General features: G+C 34.3%; 1 protein-coding gene and 1 long non-coding RNA gene across 11 annotated transcripts in view; both read right to left on the bottom strand.

The window, feature by feature from the left end:
- Window positions 1-1,859, bottom strand: part of LOC123558649 (teneurin-m-like) — a 241,368-nt gene extending 239,509 nt beyond the window's left edge. For all 10 annotated transcript variants that reach the window (XM_053544291.1, XM_053544306.1, XM_053544307.1 and 7 more), the window contains exon 1: window positions 1,845-1,859. The gene's annotated coding sequence lies outside the window, so the exon portion shown is untranslated. The remainder of the gene's footprint in view (window positions 1-1,844) is intronic.
- Window positions 1,860-16,711: 14,852 nt separating this feature from the next.
- LOC128557515 (uncharacterized) lies at window positions 16,712-18,614 on the bottom strand. Its single transcript, XR_008371203.1, has 3 exons — window positions 18,505-18,614; window positions 17,988-18,143; window positions 16,712-17,129 (listed from the first exon to the last, which is right to left on the bottom strand). It is a non-coding gene; the product is annotated as an uncharacterized LOC128557515 (long non-coding RNA).
- Window positions 18,615-19,305: the final 691 nt, after the last annotated feature.

Below are 19,305 nucleotides of genomic sequence, written 5' to 3'. Positions count from 1 at the left end.
AACATCGAAATTAATCAATTTTGACAGAACATCTGAAAAATCTGCCACTTAACATCAATTTAACTTGAAAGAGTTTCAGGTAACTGAAAATTATCATTAGCATGCTCATAATCAGTGAAGTATTGAAATATTCACAAAAAGGTTGTAACCATTACATCTCCTGTCTGAATAGTATCATCAAATCTTAGACACCTAGTTGTTACTTGTAAATGTTCCTTTATTTGGTTTTTAAATTAGACTGCACCTTTAGAAATGTAACAGGCATGCTGTCTGCTTTTATTATTTACCGATTGCATGGCTCCATTTATTACAAATAGATATGAACTGACAGAAATTTAAGTTCCATAATTATGGCTTTTGATTTTATGTTAACATAGTAAAGCAACTGTCAAAAAAAAAGTATGTTTAACTGCATGGTTAGAAAAGCACTATTTTCGCAATCAGAATCATAAAGGGAGGTAATAAAAAAACAATGGATTCAATAATTTATATATACATTGTGTATAGATTTATATATGTAGTATGTATATTTTTAGACCAGGTACGAGACCAGATAAGTCCTGTATTGTAATGTTAGATTATCTTTTTATTCTATAAACGTTTACAGACACTTATTGATGTTTAATTTCATGTGGATACTGTTATTGGTCATCAGTTTTTATCTTTTTATTCTATAAACGTTTACAGACACTTATTGATGTTTAATTTCATGTGGATACTGTTATTGGTCATCAGTTTTTATAATTAAGTTAACATGGGGATTCGAACCATAGTTATTGCATCATCTAATACAGAAAATATTGTATCCAGTACTGAAATATACTGGACCGTCACTAGGACACATGCGAATCACTGCCCAGAAGATAAAAATAGGTATAAAACAAGGCAGTCTGAAAGACAGCTATATCCCCAGCCGCTGTTTAACGGATAGTGAATGGGTTGATGGTACTGGGTGGAAGCATTGACGTTGTTAAGTATATTTTATAGTGTATGTATTCTTGCATGCCAGACAGGGATTTCCAGTATTTTTACTGGTGCTTGAAAAATCCATCTTACACCTCGGGGTGTAAGATGACTCTCGTGCTGTAAATGACGTATTACGAACTACATAATTATATGCAGAAGATTTATGTAGTAATTTATATTTTATTTCATAAAACGGAATAAAAATCCAATACCTTGACAGTTCCTCTTTGTTCCTGATAGTATATTTCTCGATTCAAAAATCGTTATTTCATCAAAAAATCTCTGCAACTGATAAAACAAAACCGGAACTAAGCTTTGCCATTTGTCTTTGAGACGTTATGACGTCTTTCCTGTTTACTGACGTTGGTTTCCCGCCAATGTTTAAATGTGCTCTTATATAAGAAATAGTTCTAAAACGAAAGACGTTTGATTGATTTTATTTTTACAAGAATTTCTTGAATATGGTATGCAAGAAAAAGATTCGATTACTGGCTGTAGGTGCAGGAATATCTGGCTCTCGGGGAAACTGTTTACGTGGTAACTCGGCAGGAGCCTCGTTACCACCTAAACAGTTACCCTCGAGCCAGATATTCCCATCTGCACCTACAACTAGTGAAAGAATCTTATATGATGACATCAATTAATTTGAAAATCCTTTAAGAGGTTTAGGAGATACAGAGCGGACACAAAGTGTTACATACGGAGGGACGGACATCATTCCTATAACCCCCCAAGATTAATGAAATAACACTACTGTATTTTATTACCATTATGGTCAACAATTAGCTCAGGCAATGAGAAAAAACATGAAAATTACATGCAGTCTTGGACAAATATTATCAAATCCTACCTTCAGACATAAGCAATATTCACCTTACCCAGTATTAAATAGCTTTTAATCCAAACTGCAAAGAAAAAAAACAACACAAATAATATCCTCAATATAAACTTCTAAAAAAATATTTTACACTCTAAATCTAAATGAATAAAACTGGATATCTGAAAATCTCAATTAAACAGTCGACACGATTGAAAAATCTTTGTGCATAATCAACTAATGTTCTGATGATATCAGTAAAAATTTTAGTATCAAATTGTTCGACCTTCATGACAAAGTGTTTTTTATATCGTACTTGTTAAGATACTAAAATTAGATGTAGTCAAAAGTAAGTACTGGATAATAATACTATTTTTCTTATAGGCAAGGTGAAATACTGGACACAACAAATAAATGGGTAAGTCATGTTGAGTAACTGAAAACATGTATGGTCCATCCGACACAAAAGACACGAAAGTCCGATACAGGTTTAAATTTCCTCAATGCTGGTTATTTTATGAATCTGATTGAGTCAGTCTGTTCTTTATTACGAAACTCTGTTCTAATTCATCTTAGCAATCCATTTCTATTTATGTTTCCAATCTTTGCTCTATGCACCATGCAGGTCTGTTTCTATGTAACAAACCCTCTAAACCAATCTCTAATTATATTACAAGTCTATATGCCTCCATTTTCAGCTTTTGTTTCATCTATGTGACTCTGTATCTTAGGTAGGTTACCAATTAATTCATCAAATGCAATTCTCTTTCTAGTTATTGTTATTACCGGTAATCCATTTCTAGTTGTCTCTTTTTCTAGTTATTGTTCTTAATCCATTTCTATGTGCCTTTTTTCTAGTTGTGGTCATTAATTCAGTTGTTGTTACTAATCCATTTCTAGTTTGTGCCTCTTTTTCCAGTTGTTGTTACTAATCCATTTCTAGTATGTGCCTCTTTTTCTAGTTGTTGTTACTAATCCATTTCTAGTATGTGCCCCTCTTTCTAGTTGTTGTTACCAATCCATTTCTAGTATGTGCCTCTCTTTCTAGTTGTTGTTACCAATCCATTTCTAGTATGTGCCTCTCTTTCTAGTTATGGTTACTAATCCATTTCTAGTATGTGCCTCTCTTTCTAGTTGTTGTTACTAATCCATTTCTAGTATGTGCCTCTCTTTCTAGTTATGGTTACTAATCCATTTCTAGTATGTGCCTCTCTTTCTAGTTATGGTTACCAATCCATTTCTAGTATGTGCCTCTCTTTCTAGTTGTTGTTACCAATCTATTTCTAGTAGGTGCCTCCCTTTCTAGTTATGGTTACTAATCCATTTCTAGTTTTTCCCCGATTTTCTAGTTGTTGTTACCAATCCATTTCTAGTATGTGCCCCTCTTTCTAGTTGTTGTTACCAATCCATTTCTAGTATGTGCCTCTCTTTCTAGTTGTTGTTACCAATCCATTTCTAGTATGTGCCTCTCTTTGTTGTTACCAATCCATTTCTAGTATGTGCCTCATTTTCTAGTTGTTGTTACCAATCCATTTCTAGTATGTGCCTCTTTTTCTAGTTGTTGTTACCAATCCATTTCTAGTATGTGCCTCTCTTTCTAGTTATGGTTACTAATCCATTTCTAGTATGTGCCTCTCTTTCTAGTTGTTGTTACTAATCCATTTCTAGTATGTGCCTCTCTTTCTAGTTATGGTTACTAATCCATTTCTAGTATGTGCCTCTCTTTCTAGTTATGGTTACCAATCCATTTCTAGTAGGTGCCTCTCTTTCTAGTTGTTGTTACCAATCTATTTCTAGTAGGTGCCTCCCTTTCTAGTTATGGTTACTAATCCATTTCTAGTATGTGCCTCTCTTTCTAGTTGTGGTTACCAATCCATTTCTAGTATGTGCCTCCCTTTCTAGTTATGGTTACCAATCCATTTCTAGTATGTGCCTCCCTTTCTAGTTATGGTTACTAATCCACTTCTAGTACGTGCCTCTCTTTCTAGTTATAGTGACTAATCAAGTTGCAAATCTTTTTAAGTTTCACTTTTTATCGTGTTCATGTGCCTCTGATGTTTTGTAGCAAATTTATGTTCTTTGATCATAGCCTATTTCTCGCTTCTGCACTCAGTTTCTATATAACCTCTTATTTTATGGAGACAGCCTTGTATTCTGTAACCTTTTGTGTTCTCCAGAAGTCTCTAAAACTGACAAAGTTCTTATTTCATATGACATTTTTTTTTTTGCTTTAATACAGACAGTTTGAACACATGTTTTTGCTTGGCCTTCCTTAAGTACAAAATACCATATTAATTTTCAAAAAAGCTCATGTCAAATAATTGGTTGATTTAACACAATTGTCACCATTAGCTCATGTCAGACTAGGCAATTGTGGATCTTGTTTCAGTTAATGAGATGCTATCCAAGAATATATGAGATCGTATTACATTAAACTACCCCAGTGTAAAGTGGTGCTGCAGACTGGAACCATATATTGGTGTCATTCTGTATTTTGCAGATGAGGTGTCCATGCATGAATAATTAGTTTTGCTATGAATATTTTAAATATTGAAGCTTTATATTCTGGTTAGATATTAAGTGTGTCAGACCATTTCTATGTCATCTTCATGTCATAAGTTTACTCAACTTGAGGGCCTCTGTGGCCAAAATGCTAAAGTTGCTGACTTCAAATCAACTGAGACTCACCTCTACGAGTGTGGCACCTTGCTTTGGAAGTAGAATTCTAGCTGGTTTACAGAAGGGCAGTATTTCTACACATCCATGTCTGAAGCAATTCCTGAAGGGATATCTGTGGTCTTCATACACCGTAAAAACCTAGAAAGTCACCATATAACCTAAACTTCTGTTGTTGTGACTTTAAACCCAGCAAAACAAACAAGATACAACTAAATTTCTAGTTATGTTACAGATATATTCTTAGTATAGAGTGTCTAGTAGATGCATACAGCTTCTTCATGCAAACAATGGCCCTTGTATGATAATTTTATTAACTATCACAACAGCAGTATTTAAAGGCACTGACCTCCAAATGGTACAACTAAAAAAATAACTTTTTTTTAGATATCAGGAAAATATAACTAAATTTCTCCAGAAGGCTTTGGCCTCGACTAAAGTACTTTTTTTTCTTGATTTGGCTTTTTTAAGATAGTTTAGAAACAAAATGTTCATGATATAACCAAACTTTCAATTTTAAAGAATGATCACTTTCAGCCAAAATCTCAAGGTCAGTGCCTGTAAGTGTTGTATAGCAGTTATAAAATGTCTCCCCATATCTGGACTCAATGTTGTTATATTTCCTGGTCATTTGGGATCACGGAGTACATCAATTTTACCAGGGGATTGTGGGGTGTTGCACATTTCATTACCTCTCAGAAACACAATCAAACCACGTTTCATTACCTCTCAGAAACACAATCAAACCACATTTCATTACCTCTCTGAAACACAATCAACCCACATTTCATTACCTCTCAGAAACACAATCAAACCACATTTCATTACCTCTCAGAAACACAATCAAACCACATTTCATTACCTCTCAGAAACACAATCAAACCACATTTCATTACCTCTCAGAAACACAATCAAACCAAGACTACTATAGCTTTGCTTGGTTGTGTTGATTTACCTCTACTAATATTTCGAAAGTTTATTATTCTCAATTAGATTTTTCTTGTATTCTTAGAGACCATACATAAGTACTTAAAGAACCTTCTTTTTCTCATTGACCTTACATATCTACAAATAAATTATACTAGTCCTAATTTTCCGAAAAAGATGGCGCACCGGTTGATTTAACATAATTGTCACCATTAAGTCATGTCATATTATGCAATTGCAGATCTTGTTTCAGTTAATGAGATCATACTGCACTCATAAACACTAGCATCTTTCCATTCTGTCTTGTGTTTTTTTTTTTGTTTGAATGAATATCTGGTAATGAACATGGTAATGCACGAAAAAGCAGCTGGAAGCATTTATTATTTTTTAATATTTATACAAGAAATTGGAACAATATTAGCACACAGACCATCTGGATGCTATGGCTAAAATTTTAATTTAATTTCAACACAGGGTTTAGGTCACACCAACATGTATCAGTAGGTCACCTGAGGCCTTTCCAGCCATAATGTTGGACAAAAATCATACCAAGCCCTTCAAAGCATTATTTCAGGTAGACACAAGCACCTGGGTAGAACCTCAGATCTTCTACAAGGCAACTGCACTCCTTCCTGCAAGTAGTTCAGTATGTATGAAACAAATATTGTTCCACAATGTAGAATTTAATCAAACCATATTGTTTTCAAAGCATCACTATATCTGAAGGAAATTCAGCCAATTAAAAGATACAGCCATGTGCTAGATTTTTTGTAAAAAAACAATTTGAAAATATTGAACCTCTGGAAAATAATATTTTTTATGCATTTTCGCATATAGAACAAGAGGACCATGATGGTCCTGAATCGCTCACCTATCTCCACATGACCCAGTGTTCAACTGAGTATGACATCGTTATTTCTATTATTTGACATAGTGACCTAGTTTTTGAGCACATGTGACCTAGATATCATCAAGATAAAAAATTCTGACCAATTTTCATGAAGATCCATTGAAAAATATGGCCTCTAGAGAGGTCATAAGGTTTTTCTATTATTTGACCTAATGACCTAGTTTTTGAAGGCACGTGACCCACTTTTAAACTTGACCTAGATATCATCAAGGTGAACATTCTCACCAATTTTCATGAAGATCTCGTGAAAAATATGGCCTCTAGAGAGGTCACAAGGTTTTTCTATTTTTCGACCTACTGACCTAGTTTTTGACCGCACATGACCCAGTTACGAACCTGACCTAGATATCATCAAGCTGAACATTCTCACCAATTTTCATGAAGATCCATTTAGAAATATGGCCTCTAGAGAGGTCACAAGGTTTTTTCTATTTTTAGACCTACTGACCTAGTTTTTGACCCCACGTGACCCAGTTTCGAATCTGACTTAGATATCATCAAGATGAACATTTTGACCAATATTCATGAAGATCTCATGAAAAATATGGCCTCTAGAGAGGTCACAAGGTTTTTCTATTTTTAGATCTACTGACCTAGTTTTTAACCCCACGTGACCCAGTCTCGAACTTGACCTAGATATCTCCAAGTTAACATTCTGACCAATTTTCATGAAGATCCATTGAAAAATATCGCCTCTAGAGAGGTCACAAGGTTTTCCTATTTTTAAACCTACTGACCTAGTTTTTGACTGCACATGACCCAGTTTCGAACTTGACCTAGATATCATCAAGGTTAACATTCTGACCAATTTTCATGAAGATCCATTGAAAAATATGGCCACTAGAGAGGTCACAAGGTTTTTCTATTTTTAGATCTACTGACCTAGTTTTTTACCCCACATGACCCAGTTTCAAACCTGACCTAGATATCATCAAGGTGAACATTCTGACCAGTATTCATGAAGATCTCTTGAAAAATATGGCCTCTAGAGAGGTCACAAGGTTTTTCTATTTTTAGATCTACTGACCTAGTTTTTAACCCCACGTGACCCAGTTTCGAACTAGACCTAGATATCATCAAGATGAACATTCTGACCAATTTTCATGAAGATGCATTGAGAAATATGGCCTCTAGAGAGGTCACAAGGTTTTTCTATTTTTAGACCTAATGACCTAGTTTTTGACCCTACGTGACCCAGTTTCGAACTTGACCTAGATATCATCAAGATAAACATTCTGACCAATATTCATGAAGATCTCATGAAAAATATGGCCTCTAGAGAGGTCACAAGGTTTTTCTATTTTTAGATCTACTGACCTAGTTTTTAACCCCACGTGACCCAGTCTCGAACTTGGCCTAGATATCTCCAATTTAACATTTTGACCAATTTTCATGAAGATCCATTGAAAAATATCGCCTCTAGAGAGGTCACAAGGTTTTCCTATTTTTAGACCTACTGACCTAGTTTTTGACTGCACATGACCCAGTTTCGAACTTGACCTAGATATCATCAAGGTGAACATTCTGACCAATTTTCATGAAGATCCATTGAAAAATATGGCCACTAGAGAGGTCACAAGGTTTTTCTATTTTTAGACCTACTGACCTAGTTTTTGACCCCACGTGACCCAGTTTCAAACTTGACCTAGATATCATCAAGGTGAACATTCTGACCAATTTTCATGAAGATCTCATGAAATATATGGCCTATAGAGAGGTCACAAGGTTTCTCTATTTTTAGACCTACTGACCTAGTTTTTGATGGCACGTGACCCAGTTTCGAACTTGACCTAGATATCATCAAGATGAACATTCTGACCAACTTTCATAAAGATCCCATGAAAAATGTGACCTCTAGAGTGGTCACAAGCAAAAGTTTACGGACGCACGGACGGACGACGGACACCGCGCGATCACAAAAGCTCACCTTGTCACTTTGTGACAGGTGAGCTAAAAAGTTCCACATCACAGATTTTATTGAAAGTTTTCAAAGTTGCAGATTTACATATTTCCAATCATATGATCATATAAAATGTATGGTCTGTTCATAAAGTTTTCACAACATGCCAAATATCATTTGCGAGCTCATGCTAGGTTATTATTTTGAATTATTTTACAACAAAACCTTTCAGTCATCAAAATTAACCTTAAGAAAAACAGTAGCACTGACTGCTTAACTCTTAATACACAGGATATAATATATTTCCAGCAACATTTATGCAACCAACATAATGCCTACCAGGCATTATTCTGGGTTTTCTGGATAAAGGACATTATCCGATTAATTTGGCTTAATTAAATGTGCAAAACTACCTTAACCCTTAGCCTGCTGGCGGCGGATGATTCTGCCTTTGCGACCAGTGCAGACCAAGATCAGCCTGCACATCCGTGCAGTCTGATCATGGTCTGCACTGTTCGCTATTCAGTCAGTAAATTTTCAGTGAAAACCCCTTTGAATAGTAAGTGGTACTGTCCAAATTGAAAGATGGACCAGTTCATTATAGAAATTTAGCAGGGTAAGGGTTAAACAGAAGAAGACTTGAACCTTAAGCACAACCACAGGCCCTCTCCTATAAACTCCATAGAAATGACTAGAGCGGGTACAAGAACTTCGAATGTGAAATACATAGTTTTAGACTTGAACTATTATTTCTCATATCAAAATTAACTGGTAAAAATTCTTCTTTGGCTTTTACATAATATATTGTTTAAGTAGAACCATAATGCCCCTTAAGCATTAGTAAAATGTGAACAAAAAATTTCAAAAAGGAAACCAAGAAATGACTGCATTTATATTGTAATATCATTCATATCATATATCAACAAATGAAATTTTTTGTTGAAAATATTCTGTAACAAAAAAAATCACCACTCACTAAAATATTTCATACTTTGTTCCAAAATTTTTATGGATAATATCACCCATCAACTTGAAAAGAAATATAAATGATAATTAATTCAATTTTCGAAGTGAAATGAATAATTATGAATCACAATGTTAACATATGTGGCAAACTAGGCAAAAATTGTCATTTATCTATGAATGGAGTCACTCTGCTTCCAGATAACATCTTAAAATGTCAGGTTTCATTTGTCACTTTATTAAAGCAGGACCTTCATATAGATGCTGATTTTTTTTTTTCGCAATCTATTTTCATATTATAACCAAAATTAAAAATTATGTTTATATATTTCGGTATATTAACATCAGTCGATATTCATAACTCTCAAGGTGAATATTTTTTCATATTACCCTCTCAGGAATGCAGTAATTATATAATATATTATATGGTACAAGATCTACTGAACAACTTGGAATGCCAAAATGTGTTCATTTACAGACTAACAGAGATTATTTCTTGTAACGTAATGGACCTTTAAAGACAACTGGTAATTTCCGTTCTATTACATTAATTTCGTATATGATTTTGGAATTTCACGATTGTCACCAAAGTATACTTTACAAAATGATTTCTTTGAATATATCAATTTTATATCTCAATATTTTTATACCAAAAGCAATTTCAACAACATGAAGAAGCAGTTATTGAAATAAGATTTCATTTAAAAAATCTTCTAGTGTGGTGCTTTAAATATTATATTATATGAACCTATTTATATTCGAATGCTATTCCGCGTTTTTAAAAAAAAAATTGCGGCGGATGATAATGATGTTACATAGACGGTTTTCAGTTTCACAAAAAAATTAACGAGATGACTTCATATTATTAATTTGTGGTTTTCAATACCAGTACGAGACGTCATAAAATGCATATTAACTTTTGATATGATCATATTTCGTACGCACCACACTGCAATAAAAAATCACTTATCGACATCGTAACTATGCTAAAAAGACATTTTTACGAGTGATGTTTGAATATTTAGTCATAAAACATATTTTATACAATTTTCCTCCAGTATTATGAGTGATTTGTGATTTATTGTATATGTTTTCATTATTCGCTATCTACTCATTTCGGTAATTCAATTTAGAGTACTGAGAAACGGCCGAAATTAGTTTGCACTGGCTCTATACACCACTTATAGTTCAAACATCTTTTTTAACCAATGACACGCGAAGGATTTACAAGAAAGTAACCAATTTATTTTCATATTATTTCATAATGGTAAAAAATGAATCACTTAATCAGGCAGTGGTTCAAAATTAATGGGAATTTATAGATATGCCTACTTTGAATCAACAATATTCAAGAAGGCAGAACAACTGCCAAATACAGGGACTTCTAATAAAATTAAAATGACCTTTTAATAAACATGTACCACCTCGATCAAGACGGAAACTTAGACTAGCCAATGAAATCCAAGAGACTGAAGAGGGCGCGGTTTACTTTTCTTTAGACGGAGATTTTTGTTGTTTTAACCATTCAATAAATTGAAACAGGGCATTTTAACTATAAGTCGGTTATAGATCATTTATTGACATTCTAATGCATTAAGTTTTGCCTTCACTGTGCTACGTTCTATTTCGGCAAACTTAATTGCATTAGAATGTCAATAAATGATCTATAACCTATTCTTCTAACTTTATGGATAATACACCAGCTTTCATAATTAAGCTGAATCCAAGAATTTTTGTTACTCATAAAATAGCTATTTCAGGAAAATCAGAATATCTTATGCCAATGAAATTTAACTGAATTCACAGCTATCGAATTTCTCAAAAGCTCTGAAATAAAAACAATTGTTAAGCCAAAATCAAGATCCAATAGTTTCTCAGTCATTTCATTTTTTACCTAAAATATATTCAAAAAAATATTGTAAAAGATGTGACAAAACAAAACAAAGTAAGCAATGTCATTTATGGAGAAATAACTCATTAACATTAATATTATCTAAGACATGTTGCTGTGAGGAATATAATATGGGACACCTTAGGTGTGAACTAGTGTCCAGTCTGTCATATCTGACCGTCGCATGCTCACTTTGAAGTGACAACCAGTAGCTGTACAATCTGTACTATTATACACTTATATTTGATTGTGTAAATAATTAATAAAGTTACACTTTGACAATACAGCATTAATCAGAACACTTTGTTGACAGCTGCTGTACCCTTCTGGGAAAATTAAGGTGTTGGAGGAGTGAAAAACTGAAGATGGTCATTTTTTTCTTTCAATTAGAATGTTGACACTGAAGACTATGAAGGAAAACATAGCAATATAAATACTTTTAACTTATATATTCTGATTCTTACCCTGTCTTTAACACATAAAAATCTTCTACTACTGAAAAATCACCAGAAAAACAAGAGCTGTCGGAGGACAGCAACGCTCGACTATTCAACAGCCTTGTCAATTGAATGAATACAAGTTGAAAAAGGGGCATAATTTTGTAAAATGCAAAGTAGAGGTATTGAACCTCTGTACTGCATGTCATATCATGACAGTGAACAAGTGTGTGAAGTTTCAATCCTTTCCAATTTGTGGATACTGAGATACCAGCTTACATACAAAAACTTAACAAAAAAGTGCTAAGTCAAAGGGGCATAATTTTGTAAAAATGCCAAGTAGAGTTATGGGACCTTCACAGTGCATGTTAGATCATGACAGTGAACAAGTGTGTGAAGTTTCAATCCATTCCAATTAGTGGATACTGAGATATCAGATTACATACAAAAATTTAACCAAAAACTGCTAAGTCGAAAAAGGGCATAATTTTGAAAAAAAAGAGAGTAGAGTTATGGACTTGCTTAGTGCATGTCAAATCATGATAGTGAACAAGTATGTGAAGTTTCAATCCATTCCCATCAGTAACTACTGAGATACCAGCTTACATACAAACCTTAACCAAAAATTTCTAAGTCGAAAAAGGGCATAATTTTGTAAAAAAGCAAAATAGAGTTATGGAACCTGTGCAATGTAGATCAGTTCATCACAGTGAATAAGTGTGTGAAGTTTCAATCCATTCCCACAAGTGGTTACTGAGTTACCAGCTTACATACAAAACCTTAACCAAAAATTTCTAAGTCGAAAAAGGGGCATAATTTTGTAAAAAAGCAAAATAGAGTTATGGAACCTGTGCAATGTAAGTCAGTTTGTCACAGTCAATAAGTGTGTGAAGTTTCAATCCATTCCCACAAGTGGTTACTGAGATACCAGCTTACATACAAAACCTTAACCAAAATCGGGACGCGGACGCGGACGCAGACGCCGACGCCGACGCCGACGCATGGGCGAGTGCAATAGCTCACTATTCTATGAATATTCGAGCTAAAAATGAAACTTCACAACAGTAGTCTAAATGCATCAAACATATAGCCTTACAGAGCACCTATTAATCATTAGAAAATATGGACTTAAATCAAATATGGCCAAACCTGTATAAACCCTTACCCAGCTAAATTTCTATAATGAAATTGTCCATCTTTCAATTTGAACAGTACCATTATTACCAAAAAGTTACTGACTTAATGGCGAACAGTGCAGACCATAATCAGACTGCCAGGATGTGCAGGCTAATCTTGGTCTGCACTGGTTACACAGGCAGCATCACTTGCCGCCAGCAGGCTAAAGGTTAAGCAGCCAGTTAAAGGATAACAATGTGATTGCTTTAGGCAGGTGGAAATAAGAACAGAATGTCAATTCAGGAAGTAAGCTGACTGGCTTTTTAAGGTTAGTGACTGTTTAAAACAGGTGACCACTAAGGCAGGGCCACCTGTATATTATTTTGTCTCACAGGTGATTATCCAGTTTTGCTTGGTATAAACAGAAATTGTGGCTATTTAAACCCCTGCCATCTTCAAAGAATGCAAGAATATAACTGAATACAAGAACAAGAAAAAACGTTTTTATGCAATGGTACCTTCATCTTATGAAAAATCATCATTTTCAACAACTTACTGCCACTTGCTTTATCTATTACCATTCTGTGAAGAGTGACTGGCTTTGTAGGATACCAATAATGTTGTCAAAGTACAAAATATTTAAATACCTGATATCTAATAAACAATCCAAAACAAATAAACATGCCAATCTAAAACCTGAGTATTAATTCCAACACAAACATGGGAAGGCAATTATACCTGGGATCACAATGTAAGCATTAGCAGCTATTTCACCTTATCACCTGTCAACTGGTGTAAAATATGACAAATTTGTTGACCAACAATTGACCAGCATTCTAGGTACTTCATTTACATTATGAGTACATATGACACTGAAAAATGAACAACCTCTACACACACTGCATACTTCAAAACTTTCTGTAACATAGCTTGTAGGACATTCTTACAGATAATTCTCAAAGTGTTCAAAATCCATTCAAAATGCTTTGTATTAAACTGACTCAGACCCTTGCAATATTTCTGATGTTTGGAGCCAAGGAAAATTAAAGACTTAAAGTCAAGAGTCTGATCCTTGGCATGCCTTATATTCTGCATAGCAGAAGCTATGTGGAGAAGTTGTCAAAACAAGACTAGTCAGTACTGGTGCAAATATCAGGAACACCACGGTTAGGTTAACTGACCACCTTTGTGTAATTTAAACGAAGCTGGAAAAAAGAGGTTATACCAAGTCAAACAAACAGATTTAACCCGTTTTGTCCGGGTAGAGTCTGCCCTCTGAACCTCTGCCCAAACACCAGCCACAACTATAGATCTATGTGAAGAAGTTAACAGTACAAAATTATAACATAAAGAATATGTAAAGTAATTAAATATTGCATGCCAAATTCAGTAAAAATTATTTTTATTTCATATTGCGATAAGAAAATTAGAAATAGACTTTTTACTAAGTCAAAAACCATAACTCTTACTAGATGCATAAGCCCCAGGTGTACAACTTCACATGCTGAATAATATTCCTTTATAGTGTCATGACTCTAGATAGAAACAGATGGATGGACAAGAGTAAATCTAAGTGTGCCTCTTCTGGAAAGAAGGGTACAATAAACACCTTAGTTAATGTATTACATAGAGACTATCAGTTTGCGGTCCCCAAGGATAAGCCAGCCCTAAGCAGAACAATCTACCTGAAGTAAGAATCCGAGTTCAGATATATACAACAAAATTCAGACTGCAGCCATAGACTGAGCAATCAAGCCCTAGCAGAGAGAAATATCTTTGAAATATTTGTTTAGTGATACCCTGATGACAATACCCACACTAATTGAAAGGTATTAAATTATTGATAACTTTCACTTACAACTTAGTAAATATTAGCAGACATTGAATAAATACTTGCAGACATTTTATGAATATTTATGTCAACATGGGTATTGAGCTGTGGTGCAATCAATAGGTGTAATATCTCCTTAAAATTGATTACCTAATTAGGGGAGGTCCCTTTGAAGTTTGTCTTTGATCTCTTTACAGCTTTCATCTTTGTTCTATTTTGATAGGGAAGCCATTTTGCTACAGTTCCTTGATGAAATAGAATAAAACATAATTCATGGTTTATAATTGCATTGTATTCAACTGAAGCAGCATGCCTGTCTATTTCTGAATTTACTACATCAGACAATAAGAGCATGATGTAACTATTTGAAAATAGGATCTCAACCTTGTCCATCTGCACAAATATTAAACTTATATACAGTTGAACTTCAATGGCTCGAACTCGGATCTTTCGAACACCCGGGATCGCTCGAACTCTTCGCCTGGTCCCGAATTTATTCCTTCTTTATTCTATATAGTTCTACCTCGGATCGCTCGAACTTCAAAAATTCGAACTCTCGAACTCATTTGGTGGTCCCTTCGGCTCAATTACAGTGATAATTACACCTATTCAGTCGAACGGCCAATTTGTTGCCGGAATGGCTTGTGTTTTAAAAGTTTTTCACACCTCTGCCTGACATTCGCCTTTAACCGGCGCGTGCGTAATTTTCACACGCTTATGTAATTAGCGTATATATACGACAAACAAATTAAACAAAGTGACTTTCATTCACTGCAATGCTTTAATGGGCATTGATTAATACGAATAAAAGTATTTAAAATAATTGAGCAATGTCTGTCTTTATTTTTTCTGCATAAAAACGGGAGATTCGATGTTAACTTTCATACTGCTTTAGAATGGCTGAATAACTTTGAAAAGGACCCGAAAATGGGGAGATTGCCAAGTCGGCTACTGGAATGCAAGGAACAAAACGAAAATAAGATCCTTTAGAAACAAAGTATATAACGCCATCATCAAATGTGAAAAACTCAATCTCATGTGCTCTATGTACAAATCTCTCTCCAAATTAGAGTTCAACAAGCGTTAGGCGGTTCAGTCCTCCATCAAGGATTTCTTCAAACAATAAACTGTAAAACTGTATACTGTACATGACTCACTGATATTGTGAATAATCTGACGTATGCTCATTAATGTTGTGTATTGATTTCATGTGTCTATTTATAGCCTATGTCTACATTTGACGTCATTTAGTACCGTTTTCAAATATTTCTGTGTACATGTCCGTGAATTAATTGTTTGCGTTTTAACGTGTTTATATTTGAAAATATTTGCGCTGGACTATGATTCATAAAGGTTTGCTATTCATGTCTTTCTATTTGATGCTGTCTTCACCAGATTCTTATGATTATATATATATTAGTGTTTTATCTGTGTTTTTTTCGTATCTATGTCATGTTTGAAAATAAATAATAAAGACTATTTCAGCGTTCGTTTTTACAAATCATCGTATCATACACACATGTAGGTACAATATTACAATATATTACGATGTAAGGTTTGTAACACATCATGCCCTCGAATTCCCAAATTCAAAATGGCCGCCATTTGGATGGCTCGAACAACGGAAAACTCGAACTTATTTCAACGGGACCCTCGAGTTCGAGCCATCGAAGTTCGACTGTACAAATCTTTACCAAAATTTTACTAAGTATAAAAATGGGCATAATTCTGTTAAATTGTAAGTCACAGTTATGGAACCTGACAGTGTGTGGTCATTCCATGATGCTAAAAAACTTCTGTTCAGTCAGAGAACATTGTATCAAGCAGTCCTTGAGAAACCTGCTAACGTGCAGAAGACACGGGTGACACAAACTAAAGGACAACAACAGCTCTAATATTTCAAACAGAAGAAGAAAGGATAATTGAGCCGTGCCATGAGAAAACCAACATAGTGGGTTTGCGACCAGCATGGATCCAGACCAGCCTGCGCATCCACGCAGTCAGGTCAGGCTCCATGTTGTTCGCTTTTAAAGCCTACTGGAATTGGAGAAACTGTTAGCAAACAGCATGGATTCTGACCAGACTGCGCGGATGCGCAGGCTGGTCTGGATCCATGCTGGTCGCACACCCACTATGTTGGTTTTCTCATGGCACGGCTCAATTATATTTTTAATAACAAATTAGACTACTTTCAAGCATCTGTGGACAGCACATTCTTGAATATCTAAACTGGGAAAGACAAGGTTACCTGGGTAGGAGATCACCTTACAAGCTACCTGTGCACATACTCATGTCATTATTTGATGTCATAATGTACAGCAATTTTTATCTACAATATCTCTGAAAATATTGCAATAATAGTAATGGTAGGCAAGAAAAATGATCTTAATGTCTGCCCGAGTAAGGCAGGTGTTTTCCACACCCTCGGGACAGCATGGATAAAAAACCTTGCTAGCAATCAGTTTTCCATTCCATGCTTGCCCTCGGGTTTTGGAAAACAGGCAGTTATCTAAGATTCTTATAGTGATTTTTCAGAATGATGTGGTATTTTTCACATTACCCATATTTGGAATATTCTTCCTTACTCAGACTAGAATTACCACAGTGTTCGCTGGTTGGACAATATCCATCAAGAGAAACTCTTGGAAAACCCACTGAATCACAGACTGCCAGTAGCTGCTATTGACACTGAAATCTATTTATATACTGTTAAAATATTATGAATTTCTATCAGACAGCCATTTATGCTAGTTTACTTAAGAGTCTGATAAATTTTACATTAAATTTCATTTGCTAATGTCCCTTTTTGCATACAAAATGGGGTAATTTACTCCCTGATTGCATCTCATTTTTCATAACAGATGCAGAAAACAGCAGTAATCATTTTGAAAGAAACATTAAAAAGAAACCATAGACCATTAATTGCCTCTTGATTTCATCTTTCAATTCACATAATGACATGCTGTAATGGGTCTCTTCTCCTCTTGGAGTGAGAAATTCTATTGCAAAGTAATTTGTGAAGAAATATTTTTCAACTGATAGTAAAATTTCAACACTTTAGTTTTCCATAAAAGGACCCACTAGTTGGTAATGCTTTCATACACGAGTTGCTGATATGGTGTTTAAATGAAAATAATAACAGGTTATTTTCATTCTAAACAGATAAAATCAGCGTGCAGGTTCATTTGTGACAAATAACTCATGCATTTCTGCACAAATCGGTCATTAGAAAACAGAAATAAATGTTACAACTTTAACCATTTCTTTTTGCAGAGAAAGAGATTTGTCATCCATTAAATCTAGCAAGTGTTAAGGGATTGTTGCCCATCAGTTAGGGACTTGTTTGGGGACTAGTAATTAACACACCTTGGAAAGAGATCCAACAAGAAGTTAGGCATTCATTTCCTGGTCCTATCATCTAATTTCTATATGGGTGTCCATCTTGGATTATTTCATCACATTGCAGTATAATTTTGCTTCTTAATATTATTACTGAATTCAATTATATTATTTATTTAAAAAAAGAAAAGCTCTTTAGAGAATAAACTTTTACCTTTGAAATCAAATCAAATATGCAGATCATATCCAAAACTGGCACAACAACTGATCCTTGGTACATTCTCATTTTCAATCTGCATCTATTATAATTAAGTTTGTTTCTGAAATGTCCGCAGTCCTGTTCCAATTATGAAAACTTCAGACCAATGCCCTAAATTACAATAAAGGACAATTGGTGTAAACAATATCTTTTTTCCAAATATATATCATACAAACATATATTAATGTGATAGGATTGAGGAGTAAGCTAAAAGCTTGTAATAAAACCTCTTTCCTGGTCAATTTGAAATGCAAAAACCAGGTAACATAATCTTGGGCCATATATGTTTAATGCTACATGTTGAGCATTTAAGGGACAATTTAAATACACTCCCCCCCCCCCCCCCCCATTCACAAAATATTTAAATTCTCTGGAGATGTACATATCAGGCAACTAAGTTCAGTCAAAATCAATTAAAGAGTCATTTCAGGTAAATATGAACATGATATATCAATAAGGAGCAAGAACTGACCCCTGGTGCGCTCCTGGTAAATGCAATTTCTCTACATCATATTCATGTCTGTTCTATGAAACAAGTTGAAGCACTGCCAACTGCCATGATTCCACTTCAATCCCTAGAATTATAAAATGGTCAGGCAATTATGAAAAAAGCAAGTTTTCTTAAGACAGATATGGACAGTTACAAGATGCAGATACAAGATTACTAAATCCTGAAGCTGGTCAAACATCTGTGTCTCTTGTAACATTATTGTAAACCAAAGACCATCATCATCATTGAAAAATGGCTATATTATATGCGAAACTTAAAAAGACAAGTTATGAACGATTCAAATATCTATGTTTATCTTATGCATCATTTTAAAGACGATATGTTATTGAATACCTATAAATAAATAATATACTGTATCTGTCATTGAAAATGACATAGTTCAATTTAATCAGAAAGCATCAGTTATACTGACCTGAATGCTATCAAGACACATCATTTAAATATTATTACTGTAAAAAAGCAGTCTTTCTTGTAAGACAACCTTCAATACATAAATTAAAATGAGTACCTTTAGATAAATTGTTCTGTTTAGAAGTGTGACCACTGAAAGACTATATAATGGCTAATTTGTCTGCAGTATTGCCCTTGTAAATCCATTCAAAAATTATACACCTTTTTACTTTTGATCTAGATCTAATGCTACTGTATAAATACTGTATGAGATGGGGTGAACAAAACTTTGTTATGTACTATTGATGACATTGAAAATATTGATACTGAAGTAACTATTTCTTGATGTCAAAATATAAAAACATCTAGAAC

The sequence above is a fragment of the Mercenaria mercenaria genome, chromosome 5 (assembly GCF_021730395.1).
Source record: "Mercenaria mercenaria strain notata chromosome 5, MADL_Memer_1, whole genome shotgun sequence".
NCBI classification, from domain to species: Eukaryota; Metazoa; Mollusca; class Bivalvia; order Venerida; family Veneridae; genus Mercenaria; species Mercenaria mercenaria.
Note: the sequence above shows the minus strand (reverse complement) of the source record. Positions and strands in the feature narration are given on the sequence as shown.